At 37.2% G+C, this 13,297-nt stretch overlaps 1 long non-coding RNA gene across 2 annotated transcripts in view; it reads right to left on the bottom strand.

The window, feature by feature from the left end:
• LOC112450976 overlaps nucleotides 1-9,265 on the bottom strand; it is a 37,975-nt gene extending 28,710 nt beyond the window's left edge. The window contains exons 1-3 of one of the 2 annotated variants that reach the window (XR_003039706.2): nucleotides 8,942-9,265; nucleotides 5,453-5,574; nucleotides 4,830-4,893 (exon numbers count right to left, since the gene is read on the bottom strand). This is a non-coding gene — a long non-coding RNA (uncharacterized LOC112450976). Of the gene's footprint in view, nucleotides 1-4,829; nucleotides 4,894-5,452; nucleotides 5,575-8,941 lie in introns of those variants that run through there. The other variant, XR_003039705.2, reaches the window with a different exon arrangement.
• Nucleotides 9,266-13,297: the final 4,032 nt, after the last annotated feature.

Consider the following 13,297-nt stretch of genomic DNA (forward strand, 5'->3'; position numbering starts at 1 on the left):
GGGGGGGGGGGGGTCATTGTATATATTTCTTGCCTTGAACTGTTGTGGTTGTGTTTCTCTTCTGTTTTCTAACCCCCCAGCTGATTTATGCAGATGGCTGCTTTTTCTCAGTCTGGCCCCTGTGAAGGTTTTTCCTTTTAAAATGGAGTTTTGTTTCTCACTTTCAGCCCACTGCGTCACACACAGGACGGGGGATTTAACTGATGCAATGGCTTTCTTATCTAGAAACTGGTGTTTTAAAATCACTACTGCAATCATTTTAATTGGTTTAGAATTGGACTGAACTGTAGAAAATTGGGCTGCTTTTAATTGGATTTAAAATGGACAGCAGGAATGTATTTCTAAACATATTGAACTGGGTTGTATGTATTTGCATTTGAATTGGATTTTTTTGTTTTTATTGTATGTTGCCCTGAGGCAGTTTTATTTTTCTGGGTTAATTAGTTCTCAATAAAATAGATAAATAGAAATAAACTAAATTAAACAAAATTAATTTAAACATTTTTAGATCTGCACTTCAGCCTCCAAGGTTACAAATAAGTAAAAACTTTTAAAAGAAAAATTTCAAAAGCACATAAACATCATTAGTACAGATACTGTTTGTGTGCTTAAAAAGGGAGAATCTCAGTTATTTGTAGGGCTGAACTTTAACATTATAGATTAGTTTGTAATTGTCAGAATGAGATTTGTTGTGCTCAAAACTCTATAATGCAACAGATAACTTTAACAAGAAATCTACATTTAAAAAATAATGCCTTTGTTGCAGAAAATATTATTTAAAATATATGATTAAATATTAAAATTTTAACAATGCTAAATTTATTTCACAAATGTCATTATCGCCGTGTTAAAGAGAATTCAGTTGTTGACATGATACTGACTTTTTCATATTTTTTCCTCCTTTTTCATTTAGTCACTTCTTTTTAAAAAAGGGCTAAAGAGCCTCAGATCACACAGTAGTGCATTAAATGAGGTTCTTTATAATATCCTGAAAGGGTCAGAGGTTTTTCACAGCATGTCATATTTCCATAACAGTTAATATATTTAAGCTTATTGAACTCTTAAGGGTTTAAGTGCACTTCTGTGATGTAGCTCCCACCCACCCCTAAAATACTGATATTTTACTTCACCTGAAGATACCACTCTTTGTCAGATGATGAGCTGCACTGTCACTCAAAACTCCAAGTCCTTCAACAGTTTTTCTCATAATATCCTGCCATAAAATTTCATTTCAAGCAAACAAGGACACAGCATTGTGTTGAGCAAAATAGTGATGGATGGAAGCTGCTGAAAATATTAATATCTGGTCAGTGAACAGATCATAACTCAATAATAATAATAATTCAGTTACTTTACTTAAACGTGTATATATATATATATATATATATATATATATATATATATATATATGATCTGATATTTATTCATGTATGCAGTTATACAGAAGATACGCCAGTCATAAATTGGTTTGGTAAAAATATATATATATATATATTTTGTTAAGAATACTGTTGCAGACGGAAAAAAATACATGTTGTTTCAAAGACACAGAATACACCAGGTTACAGCCCAGTTTTGCTCTCAGATACAATCACATTCTGTCAGAAATTTTCTATAAAACATTCTTCCATGTCATTGCTCACTTTTTTCCCTTGATACTGTGCAATTCTCAAAAATAGCACAATCACGTCAAGCAGATCTGCCAGCATTGGTCTTTTTGACATGCCTCCTCAGCGACCTGTCCTCACATGTAATTTTTTTATGTCACAGTGTCTGTGTGTGTGTGTGTTTTCATGCATGTCAGGCCTGGATCAGGTTGGGTAGAACGTGTGTGTCATTCCCCTGACACACCTCACACAGAGAGGCAAAGGACTACAGCAGAGCTGACAGTGCATGACTAAATGCCCCCCATGAACCTGCCTGAATGAAGCTGACTGCTCCAATGAGGCGATGCAGACGAGACAAAGCACATGTTGGGCAAGGGACCAGAGAGTGCTGGAAGAGGCCAGCCTGGATGTGTCAATCTTTGCTGCTTGGGGACAAGGAGACTTTGTGTAGCAGCTAAAGGATGGGAAACTCTCCATTGACCAGTCAATTGTGGGACATGGAAAACCCGGAACTATTGTTCGTTAATTTGGTTTTCAGGGTGTTTTGTTTCTTTAGAGAGATGGGAAGCTTGGTGACAAGCTTGATGGATGTCTGTGCTTCTGCCCTCTGACATCTGTGGATGATTACTCTTTGTGCCATGGCAGTTTGGGGTTTTGCAGGAAATTGTTGAAAAGCGCAGGTTTGATTCAGCATCTGATGGGTCTATTGTTCATAAAAAAAGGTTTCTTTAAATGATTTGAGGTCTGTTTCCACATTATTATTTTTTGGAAGCAGTTTATTCTGCACTCCAAAAGTGATCACATGCAACCAAGAAATAAAAGTAAGCGTTTCCAAACGCCACCTTGCCCGCATCATCCAAAGTCAAGTGGTGGTCCTTGAGGGCAGAGTGTAGGCAAGCCCATACTGAACTAATCAATTGCCTAATTCTGATTCTTGTGGAAATTGGCTAATTATCCTGATGCCCAAAGGAAAATTTTTTTGCTGATGACTCTGATTGGGCCAGCCACACTCCAGCTGATTATAAAAAGGAGCTTGATTGTGTTGGAGAGGATGTTGACTGCCTGCTGTCACTGGTGGAAAAGAAAGAATGCTGGCCTGTATTCATGGTCCCAAATTGTAAATGACCCTTTAGTCTGAACATTTAATTACTATAAGAGAAACAAAAAAACAAAACTACTGTCCCAGAAACTTCAAGACTGGTGAAGACAATGTTCACATGAGTGGTTTTATGAAGAAAATCAGAGAATACATATAAATAAAATTCAGAATAGGAAGTCTATTAAAATATCTCACTTATCTTCGTGTTTTATTTGAATTTATGAGCTGGTGTCAAATAAACAGAGAAAATTGAGCAGTGATATGACAAACTGTGTCATCAAATCTTCTCGCACAAGATGCTGAACTGAACGTTGTCAGCACTCCTTAATATTTCTCCACCATTAAAATGTGCAGATTGACTTCATGAATTATTCAGCTTCAACAGATAATCAGTTTTCGCCAGTCCGCGTTTATGATCAAAGTTTCAGTTTGCCGCAGTTTGCGGGTTCATGTGTTATTGTATTTGCTCGGGTGACACCAAATAATACAATTTGATTCCTCCCCCAGTTCTCTCGTTTGGATCATGCTTCAAACTGACATGCTGAAGTCTCAATTTGATTAGCAGAGAGGCAGAGGGACTCATATTGTGCCGCATGCTCAGTTGGCCGCTCCTTTTGCCTTTAAACTTTGCTGTTTGTCTTGCATGAATTTTGGTTTATTCATCATTTTGAAGCAAACAACCAATTATGCAAATAGCACTCTAAAGCAACACATTCAGCAGATTTCAAATGGTTTTTCCACCGTCTCCTTTCTGCGTCTGTTGTGCTCTTTGTGTATTTTTGATAAATCAAGCAAATCTACAGGCTATGCATCATTCTGTGTCATCTGTCAGCAGGAAATGAATAGTAATTCAGATCTTTTTGGGGGGCTTTTGTATTCTGGTTCCTCTGAGGACTGCTACCACAGGAGAACAGGAGAACAGAAGTGAATAAAAAAAAAATCTGATTTTGTGTCTTTGCAGGAATCGGCTGTGATATTAACATCTGATATCTGAAACATGACTGCTTCAAAGTACCTTTTAAATTTTCCCAAGACTTGCCACTGAGTCTGGATGGGTAAGTAATGCAAGGGGAGTAAAATCAATACTAACCGCTGGCGTCTGTCGCAAATGAGGGAAAGGAGATTCATGCGGCAGTCCACTAAAAATAGATAAAAACCAACTGAGCAGATAGAAACCAGACAGCTCAAGGCCAGAATCTCTTGAGAGCAGCTGTCTACTTACGCCCTCTTTAGGCCCCTAAATCTCCTGCCATCCAGTGCAGGTGACACAAACTGCCTGCAGTGTGCCACTACTGTCCCTCCCCTCCATGTTATCGTTAATTCTCAGTCCTGTCCTTGGAAGGTTGTGCGGTCTTCACATCCAAGTTCTACCCCCTCTGTCCCTCCATCCCATCTTTAATCCAACTTTCAACATTCTTGCCTTGTAGCACACATCCAACACAGAGATGAAGCAAGCGTTTGGTATAAACAAGGAATGCATATCGCCTGCCACCTTTCATGCCAGACTTTTGAACTAAGATCATCCTTTGATGAGAAATGACAGAATAACTCTCAGCTACAACCACACAAAAGTTAGCTCAGTATCTACAAAACTGACTGGGTTACAGACATTTTTGTGTTGGGTAGAATGTGTGTGTCATTCTAAAACACGTTAATGCATTATTGACAGATCATCCAAATTAAAACTACAACACGTCTCTCTGCACATACTAACAATAGGAAACCTTACAATAATAGAAGACAGATCTATCATATTTTACAAAGCTCGGAAATAAATTCACCTCTACAAAGCTTTTTTTTTTTCTTTAATAACTGACTCTTCAAAGAGGCACTATTATAGAAACTCAAGTCCTATTTATGCTCATTAGTGAAAGATTATGAAAGCATCATTAAAGGTAATTTCAGTACATATGGCTGACTTTCAAGTTTTTGCATTTTTAAATATCCAATCTGTTGTTAAAGGACTTTTATTGTAACACCAAGAAACACATCAGAGCTGAACTTGGTCTTGGTTGGCTCTGCTCAATTACTTAATTCTTCTAATCAGAGTAGTTTTCAGTCTTTGAACAGGAAAGTCTGAGCTAAGCCAGCCTCAGATTTAACTGTAGCTTTTTTTTTTTTTGCCGTTCTCATTTTTTTGGGGTCTTGTTCCCTTTGGCAGTTTTCAACAGAAGTCCTTTACAGCAGCTGTAATGGAAAAAAAATATGATGCACAGTTAAATTCTGCAAATTAAGATAATTTGACAGCTGTTTTATAGTCTTTAGTAAATTTGAATGCTTAACCAGACAGATTAAAAAATAAATTTCTAGTTTCTGTTTACCTTGGCCCTTTTTGTCTCAATTTTGACATGAACTCACAAGCTGGAGGGTAACAAAGCCAAAGTCATAAAGAAAAAGTAAACCAAAGGTGCTGATTAACAGGAAGCAAAACTGACAAAAGCAATAACAAAAACAAAACAAATGAAATGAACAAGAATACCAGTTCTACAAAATAAAACAAGAATTAAAAAATACTGTACTGAACAGAAATGTTACAAAAGCAAAAAACACAAGAGGAAAAAACAAATTGCAAAAAGACTAAACAAGGAATATATATTTATATAATTTATTTATTTGTCTTACTACAGATTAGTCTTTAGATGAATAAACCAGCCTTTAAAAGTGCACTTTTTGAGTACTTTTGGTGCCGATTCTAAGCCCAGATAAATGGATAAATGGTGAGGGTTGTGTCGACATGTGGACCTACCAGATCGTGATCAGGGCTCGGGTTTATACAACGATCGCCTCCGGTGCTGTTAATCAGCAGGACGCTGGTGGAAGGTGGACTTTGAGGCAGATGATTCGTTGTGGTCCCTGACAAGGGAACAGCTGAAAGACAAAGAAGAAGAAGTCCTAATGATGAAAGGATCCATTAAAAAAAAAAAATCAATAATTGGAAGACAACGCCACATCTCAAAACTGTTAAACATCAGTCTGTCAGTCATTTGTCTGCATCAAGGTGAAAATATGTCATTGACAAGTGGAAAATTCAGACATCTGTTATTCAATCATTACATAACTGACATGGCTACATGTAATATCACCCATTGACTTTTAGACTTTCATTTTGAAGCCATTAGTTTGTCCCACAACTGTTTTGATGTTCTGGGTTCCTGATGTGAAATGGAAGAAAATGACTGAGAACTCCGCTGCACTATGCTTGAACCCTATTTTTAAAATTGGTCATTTAAACTTGTGGTCTGTGTGGGAATCAATTTGCTTTTGAAGCAAGTGGTCTTTCAAAGGACTTGTGTTTTTGGGGTGCATCCACCAATCAATCAGTCCATTTTCCTTGCCCTTTCAGGGAGCTGATGCCCATCTTTAGCAGTCATTGGACAAGAGGTAGGGGTACACCATGACAGGTCACCAATCCATCACAAGACCACTGAGAGACAAATGAGATGAACAACTATTCAGACTCTCAGTCACACCTAGAGGCAATTTAAAATTGCTAATTTAACTTAACGTGCATGTTTTGGGGTTCATCCATGTTTTTATTTATTATTTTAGACCTGACTGTTGATACTTAAATGGTTGTATTCTCACACCTTTGCAGGAAGTCTCCTTTTACATAAAATATGTCCAAGTCTAAAAAACGCACACATGATAAATATTAATTTTTGAAAAACTAGTCCAAATCTGCCCGTCTTGATTTCTAAAGTACACTCTAGTAGATTAAATCATAAATGTGGGGGCAGCTTCCAAGGTGTGAATAAAACAAGCCAAGTTGGGTAGGATGTGAATGAAGATGGACAGCACCAACACCAACACAACCAAGAAAGCAGTTTTACAAGTTGTGCGCATAAAAATAGACTGATTTTCAAAACTGGCCATTTAAAATGCGGACATGCAGCTTCCTGGTGACTTGAATGCAAACACTCAAAACTCAATGAGACTGCAATGGAAAATTTGTGTATATTTACTAGAAATGTTCCCACAAATTTCGGTTGCCAACTAGCCTCTAACAATCACAGCTCAGTGTGATACTAATTTACTGAATTGTGTCAAGAAAACAATTTACTTTTGTCTGTGGAGGTTTAAAGGACATTTGGAAGACTTGCAAAACTTGTGGCTGGTCATGCTTCAGATTCATGAAACTGCAGCACCTCAAAGACCATTGCTTTTAAAGTGACCATTTTACTAGGGTTATTGTTGCCATTCAAATATTTGAGGCAATATTACATCAGGGTACATTTTACTTAATAAAAAACAATGTTGTAAAAGCAGAGAAATCTGCTGCAGACAGAGCAGAGGGGATTTTATTACAGCATTCTGTTGATGTGGCATCAGAACACATGGAAGGACTGCAGGGTAACTGCTGAGAAAAAAATACAAATCAAGCACGTTTACGATGACACAGACAATTGCCCTTTATATTACACTGCAGTAATTTTACAGGTTATGGTGTCCTTACTCTTTATTGGATTGATCTCAACCCTTTTTGTCCCTATCAATCACTTAAATCCTGAAAGATGGGAAATAGGGCCCAAGTTTATTGGAGTTTTTCCTTTAAAGTAGCCTTAACCCCCACCTGTACAACAGCACAATATGGTCCCTCTCTGGGCATTTTGATTAGTCTGGGTGACAAAATAACTCTCATAAATCATTTGAGAACAATACCAAAATGATTGTTTAAACACAGAAACGTGTAAAAATAAATTAAATATGCGTTAAAGATTAATAAACAAGGGCTGTTTGGTGTGACAATAGCACCATCACCCCTGACTGTGCATACTTTAATTTATATGACACTTGTATTTTATTGATGTCCTTCATTTTGTTTTTACAGATTTTTTACTGAAAAAGAATGCACTAAATGTTAAATGGAGAGTGATCATTTGCTTAGTATGTACACAAACATACAATAATATATGCATATGAAGCAGTGTAAACACCGCTGCCGTGTTATACTCTGTTTTTACACTGCAGTTCAAACAGCTTCAAGGTCTCAAGAACAGAATTGCATACATAAAATATGAACACTAATGACCAGTTTCTCCATTACGGCAACGTGCAATTACCATCATAATGATTTGCCATTCATTTGCTTTCACTGCAATGTGAAGAATTTGGTTTAATTAATAATTTGCTAGTGAGGAATTAATTGAAGGATGCAGCTCTCACAGCTGTATGAGTGTCTCCTGCTTTGCATGGAGGGCACAATTAGGTGACGATTGCCAGGGCCGCCGTGTTGAAATGTGACAGGCTGTAAAGACCAAAATGAACAAGGAGGACAAGGGTTTGGAAAGACGACATGACACCGATAAACAAATGGAGGGTGTTGGATTTAGGGACTGTCACTGTGTCATCGCCCACTGATGCAGTCTGCTTGGCTGGAACAAGGTGCTGAATACTAAACACAACGGCACAAGATTGTGTCTTAATGTGGTCTTCGGTATTGTCTGTGCCTTAGAAAAGCTGTTATGGCTTGTATAGTTTACAGAAAAAAACATTCAGATTTTTGCACAGAATTTTTTAGATATTCAAGACAGGAAATAAATGCGTTACATACCACTAGAGCATTCTCTAATGGTACATAGTAGAAATTTCGACATGGTTCTATTTATCTTTTCAATCAACAGCTACAGAGTTCCACATGGTTTCTAAGTTCACAAACTGATCAGGACATTACTGTCATAGCTGTGTTTTTACTATTTTTTGGTCGGCTGCGTCTAAAATCCTCTTTTGACAGAGTGTTTTTTGAACCGTCAAAAAAAAAAGGGGGGTTACATGTGGTTGGCCTCAGCTGAACCTTGTGGACCTTTGCAGGTCGTCATAGGTAGGTGATTGTTGTTAAATGTGAAAAACAGTAACCCCACACAGGCCTCAGTGTGAGCACACATGAAAAATATATGTTTCTCTGTTTAAGATAAATATAGCATTTGTGGTACAACCCCTGTCCAGAGTGCCCCCTGTCTCTCACATAGAAACTGCTGGAGATAGGCAGCAGCTCCCCACGACTCAGAGAGGAGAAACAGGTAAAGAAAATCAATGAATGTACAACCCCAATTCTCAAAACGTTGGGACATTTTGTAAAATGTAAGTAAAATCAGAATGCAATGATTTGCAAATCTCATAAACCTATATTTTATTTGCAATACAACAAAGTAAACGTATAAATTTTACCATCTTTAGAAAAAAAATACGGTATTTTCAAGCATCACATCTCAAAATGTAGGAGCATGATCATATTTACCACTGTGAGGCATCCCTTCTTCTTTTAACAGCGGTCCATAAATGAATAAGAACTGAAAAAAGGCCAGCTGCTGGGTTTATGGAAGGGAATCTTGTCCCATTCTGGTCTGATGTAGGATTCTGGCTGTTCAACAGTCCTCGGTCTTCATCTGATTTTTTGTTTCATGATGCATCAAATGTTTTCTATTGGTGAGCAATCTGGACTGCAGGCAGGCCAGTTTAGCACCTGGACCCTTCTACTACAGAGCCATGCTGTTGTAGTGGATGCAGGATGTGGGTTAGCATTGTCTTACTGAAATATGCAAGGCTTTCAACTTAAAATGGGATGGGAGCATATCCTGTTTGACTTGTCTCCCTGCTCCAGGACACCTGATTTGAATCAATGGGTGATTAACAGGCTTCTGCAGAACACAAGGAGGTAATTTAACCACTGAATCAGGTGTGTTAGAGCAGAGAAACAAGTAAAACATGCAGGATAGTGACCCTCGAGGACCAGGATTGCCAACCCCTGTTTTAGAGTCAGTGAACCTCTGCCCATCTTTACTTCTGAGAGATTCAATCTCTAAAATGTTCTTACTGACCGGATGCCAGTTAAGATAATTAGCTGCAAAATGCTACTCTAGCTGTTTTTTATTCGTAACACTTACTTTTACAGATTTCTGTTGCTTCTGCCGCAACGTTTTTGAGATACTTTTTTAGTTTCAACATTTGATATGTTTACAATGTTCCATTGGGAATAAAATATGGGTTTATGAGATTTGTAAGTAAGCAAGTAAAATGTATTTCTATAGTACCTTCCATAGATATAATGTCACAAAGTGCTATAAAAGAAAATTAGTTGCTAATTGTTTTTATCTCTTTATTTTCAGTGACTTGTTTAATATAACACAAGGTTATTTGACTTGCCGTGTGCACAAAGTTATATTAGTTCAATTTTTAAATTAATTCTTGAATTGAAATTTTGGGATTTTTGCCCGATCGAGCTGACTGGTGCCGGCCAGCTGTGGTAAAATTGAACATGGATCCTGAAAAGGTTCAACATGACCTAAGTGAACTCTCGCTCCAGATCGCTGATTTCATACAGTAGAGTCAGCACAGTGACATATAGCCATGTGTCATATGCAGCATCAGAGAGAAAATAAAGACAAAACCAATCTGATTTTTATTAAAAGCAAACAAAAACAGCCAGATTGTGTCCACCTGCTGCCAAATGGTGGTCACTGACCTCAGCACAGCCAAACACAGAAGTAATAACCAGGCACATTCCCCCGAGGTCTCTTCTGTGTCCTCTAATCCGTCTGAAACAAGCTGCATTGCTCCAGCAGAGATGAATAACCACAGCTCTCAATTTCTACACTTTTAGAGTGGCCGTGTGCAACCAGCATCCTGTGTTTTTCTTTCTCTTACATATGCACATGCACAAGCCTGAACGTCACATGGACAAACCTGGACACGCTAGAACAAAGAGGAGGAGATAAAAAAGAGAGAAATGTCAACATGTTGGATCAACAGTTCAAAGGTAAATTCATTTTCTAGTCAAATAAGGTGGAATTGATCATAAGGGACTGACTTTTCCCACTTCTAACCACAAACAAAACCCTAAAATGTGAAGATTACACTATTCAAACTCTGTTATCCTAAAAGAGGACAGAAAACACCAAAGGCACTATTGTCTCCACAAACTCCACAGAAGTAGCTGTATATAATATTAGTATGATGTTTTAGACTTAAGCACTTTGAACTGTCTTGTTGCTGTAAAGTGCTATATACATAGATTTGACTTGACTTAAAAAAGTTGCTTCCCTCATTTACATTTTTTGCAAATCTGTTTTACTCAAAGCTGGACATCCTCCTGTAGGTGAATTAGCAGTAGCACTGGGGATATAAATGGGTTCAAGTTCCCCTCTAAAAAAAAAAAAGAAGAAAGTCAAATAAAAAAATCAAGTATTGGAAAAATAACATCATGTCTTCCTTATTAAATCACTGTTGGGATTTTTTTTGGTTGTTTTATGTTTGTGTGTTTGATTGATTCACAACACGCAGCTTTGATGAGAAAATAATTTTACTTTATCTTTCAACCCTTTAACCTTTTTCTTTTGAGGCTTGCTTACACACTAAAGCACTCAATGGATATTTGCATGACAACAAGCTGTAAAATATGCAGTTAAAATTTAGTAGACATCCTTGTGATTTCTTTGCTTTCTTTCAAGTTATTTGTTTTATGGATCATGGAGTGGCTGCCAACCTAAATATCTGCTGATCTACAATCAATGAAGTACCCTCATTTTTTCCTTTACAATTTGTTGCAGGTTGAACTAATGGCTGGTCCACTCTACTCAGCATTAAATTAAGGTAAAAGAAAGCAGGCGAGGCACTGATTCAATTTTGACAGAAAAACAGAAAAGAGCAACACTCGATTAAAGAATTGCTTTTACTTCAGCTCAGGACGGTGGTGTGCCACAATGCTTTGTTATTCTGCTGTAGGTGTAAAACATTTTTTGACTTTAACCATATTAAGTTAAAATAAACAAAAATAAAATGTGATTATGCTACTTAAAAAATACATGTGCATATGTTTGTTTAGAGGTAGTTAAAAAAAATACAGTTAATAAATTCAGTATGCTTTTGGTGAAAAAGAGCCAAAACTCTGAGAAGTTAATGGAACTGAAGCTGGTGTTTAATAACAGTGTAATGTGTGATTCCGTCCAATTCATAATGAAACTGCCTTTTTAGCATTGTGAGACGACCAGTCCACTGGATAAAACTAAAAACCTAAAGTTAAAGTTAGGAAGTCTGTGGAGGGTGTGCACAATTTTCAACTTTTATTTGAAGTGCAGGTAGTTTGAGTAAATGATCACTGATCTTTTAGAAAGATACAATGAATTGCTAACACTGACTTGCTAATTCCCAGCCTCAGCTGTAGTTAGTTCAGTTGAGCCCTAAAGTTTGTTGATTTAGTCATTTTTAATGTGTAACGGTTACATTTGCTTGTGTATTTTGTCTCCCAATCCCTGTCCGACCTTTTTAAAGCAGGTTGTTCCTCTGCCCGAGTGAAACTGAAGTTTGTGCCTAGCGATCCATCGAACCCATCTCCATATGACCCAGTCTGCCTCCAACATAAAGTCTGAGGTCATAAAGTCTCCCAGCTCTCTGCTCTGGACTCAAATCTCTGACCTTTGAGAACAGTTGCTGGTCCTGAGCAGAAATATTCATCTCAGAGATTGTCTTCAATTCCTAAAATGCTGACCACACAAATTTTACATTGTGTAAAATATATATATAACACAAAATTTACAATTTGTGTTACATTGTATGTGAAAAAAAAGCTTGTCTAAACGTTGTTTAATATTTATTTTGTTGCTTTTTTGGGCATTGTCACCTTTAATCTCCCTCTTCCACCCACGGGTTGAGGTTGTGTCTTGTGTGCCTCGCGGAAACACTCAGGTCTAATAATTATATCAGAGAGGTGGAACCTTTTTCTCCCCCCCTGAAAAGAGAGTATTTTCATTGTGACTGTGCAAATAAAACAGACAAACAAGCACACAGCTGTGCGTGCAGGACAGCATTCATAGGTAGCTGAGACACACACCAACTTTTTTCCCTTACCAAATGGCACACACACACACATACACGCACCACAACACACACATACAGTTGGTTGCAGAAATATTCACCCCCATTAGCATTCTTTCTGTTTTGTTGCTGTACTACCTGAAGTTTTATTGGATTTTTTTTTTGATTATAAGCCAAATTTCTAAAATATAAAATTAAATTAAATTAAAAAAATACTCCAGGTTAACAAAGTTAAAATGGAAAAAAAGAAAAAAATTTTAAAAAATGCAAATTTGAAAAGTGGTTTGTGCTTTTGCTTGAGCCCCCTAACATTACATTCAGAAGCCACAAAATGTGTTTAATCAGATCGACCTAAGGGGAATCTAAGTGGAGCAACAGACAAGAAAAAAAAGCCAACCATGTTGGAGAAAATGTCCTGTTTATCTCTCTTCTCTGTTTATCCAGCTTTCTATGTTCCGACTTGACAAGCCACTTGACAGATAATTTATCTTTTTATTTTAGTTTTAAAAATTGACTTTTTTTAAATCAGAAAATCTCCATCGTTGGACACAGCAGATTTCATTCTGCAACCTCCGCTGCATTCGATAAGATCCTGTCAGGTTTAGCCTTAGTAGTGGACATATCAGTGAGCTAAAGGTAGCAGAATATGCACAAGACTCTATTGGTGCTGCTCACAGTTCTGACTGCAGCCAACAGAGTAATACGATAAATGTCCATAACTGCAAATATGTAAAACACTAAGAAGGAATCACCAAAAAACAAACACTTTAAATTCCATTTAAAA

The sequence above is a fragment of the Kryptolebias marmoratus genome, linkage group LG16 (genome assembly GCF_001649575.2).
Source record: "Kryptolebias marmoratus isolate JLee-2015 linkage group LG16, ASM164957v2, whole genome shotgun sequence".
Classification (NCBI taxonomy): Eukaryota; Metazoa; Chordata; class Actinopteri; order Cyprinodontiformes; family Rivulidae; genus Kryptolebias; species Kryptolebias marmoratus.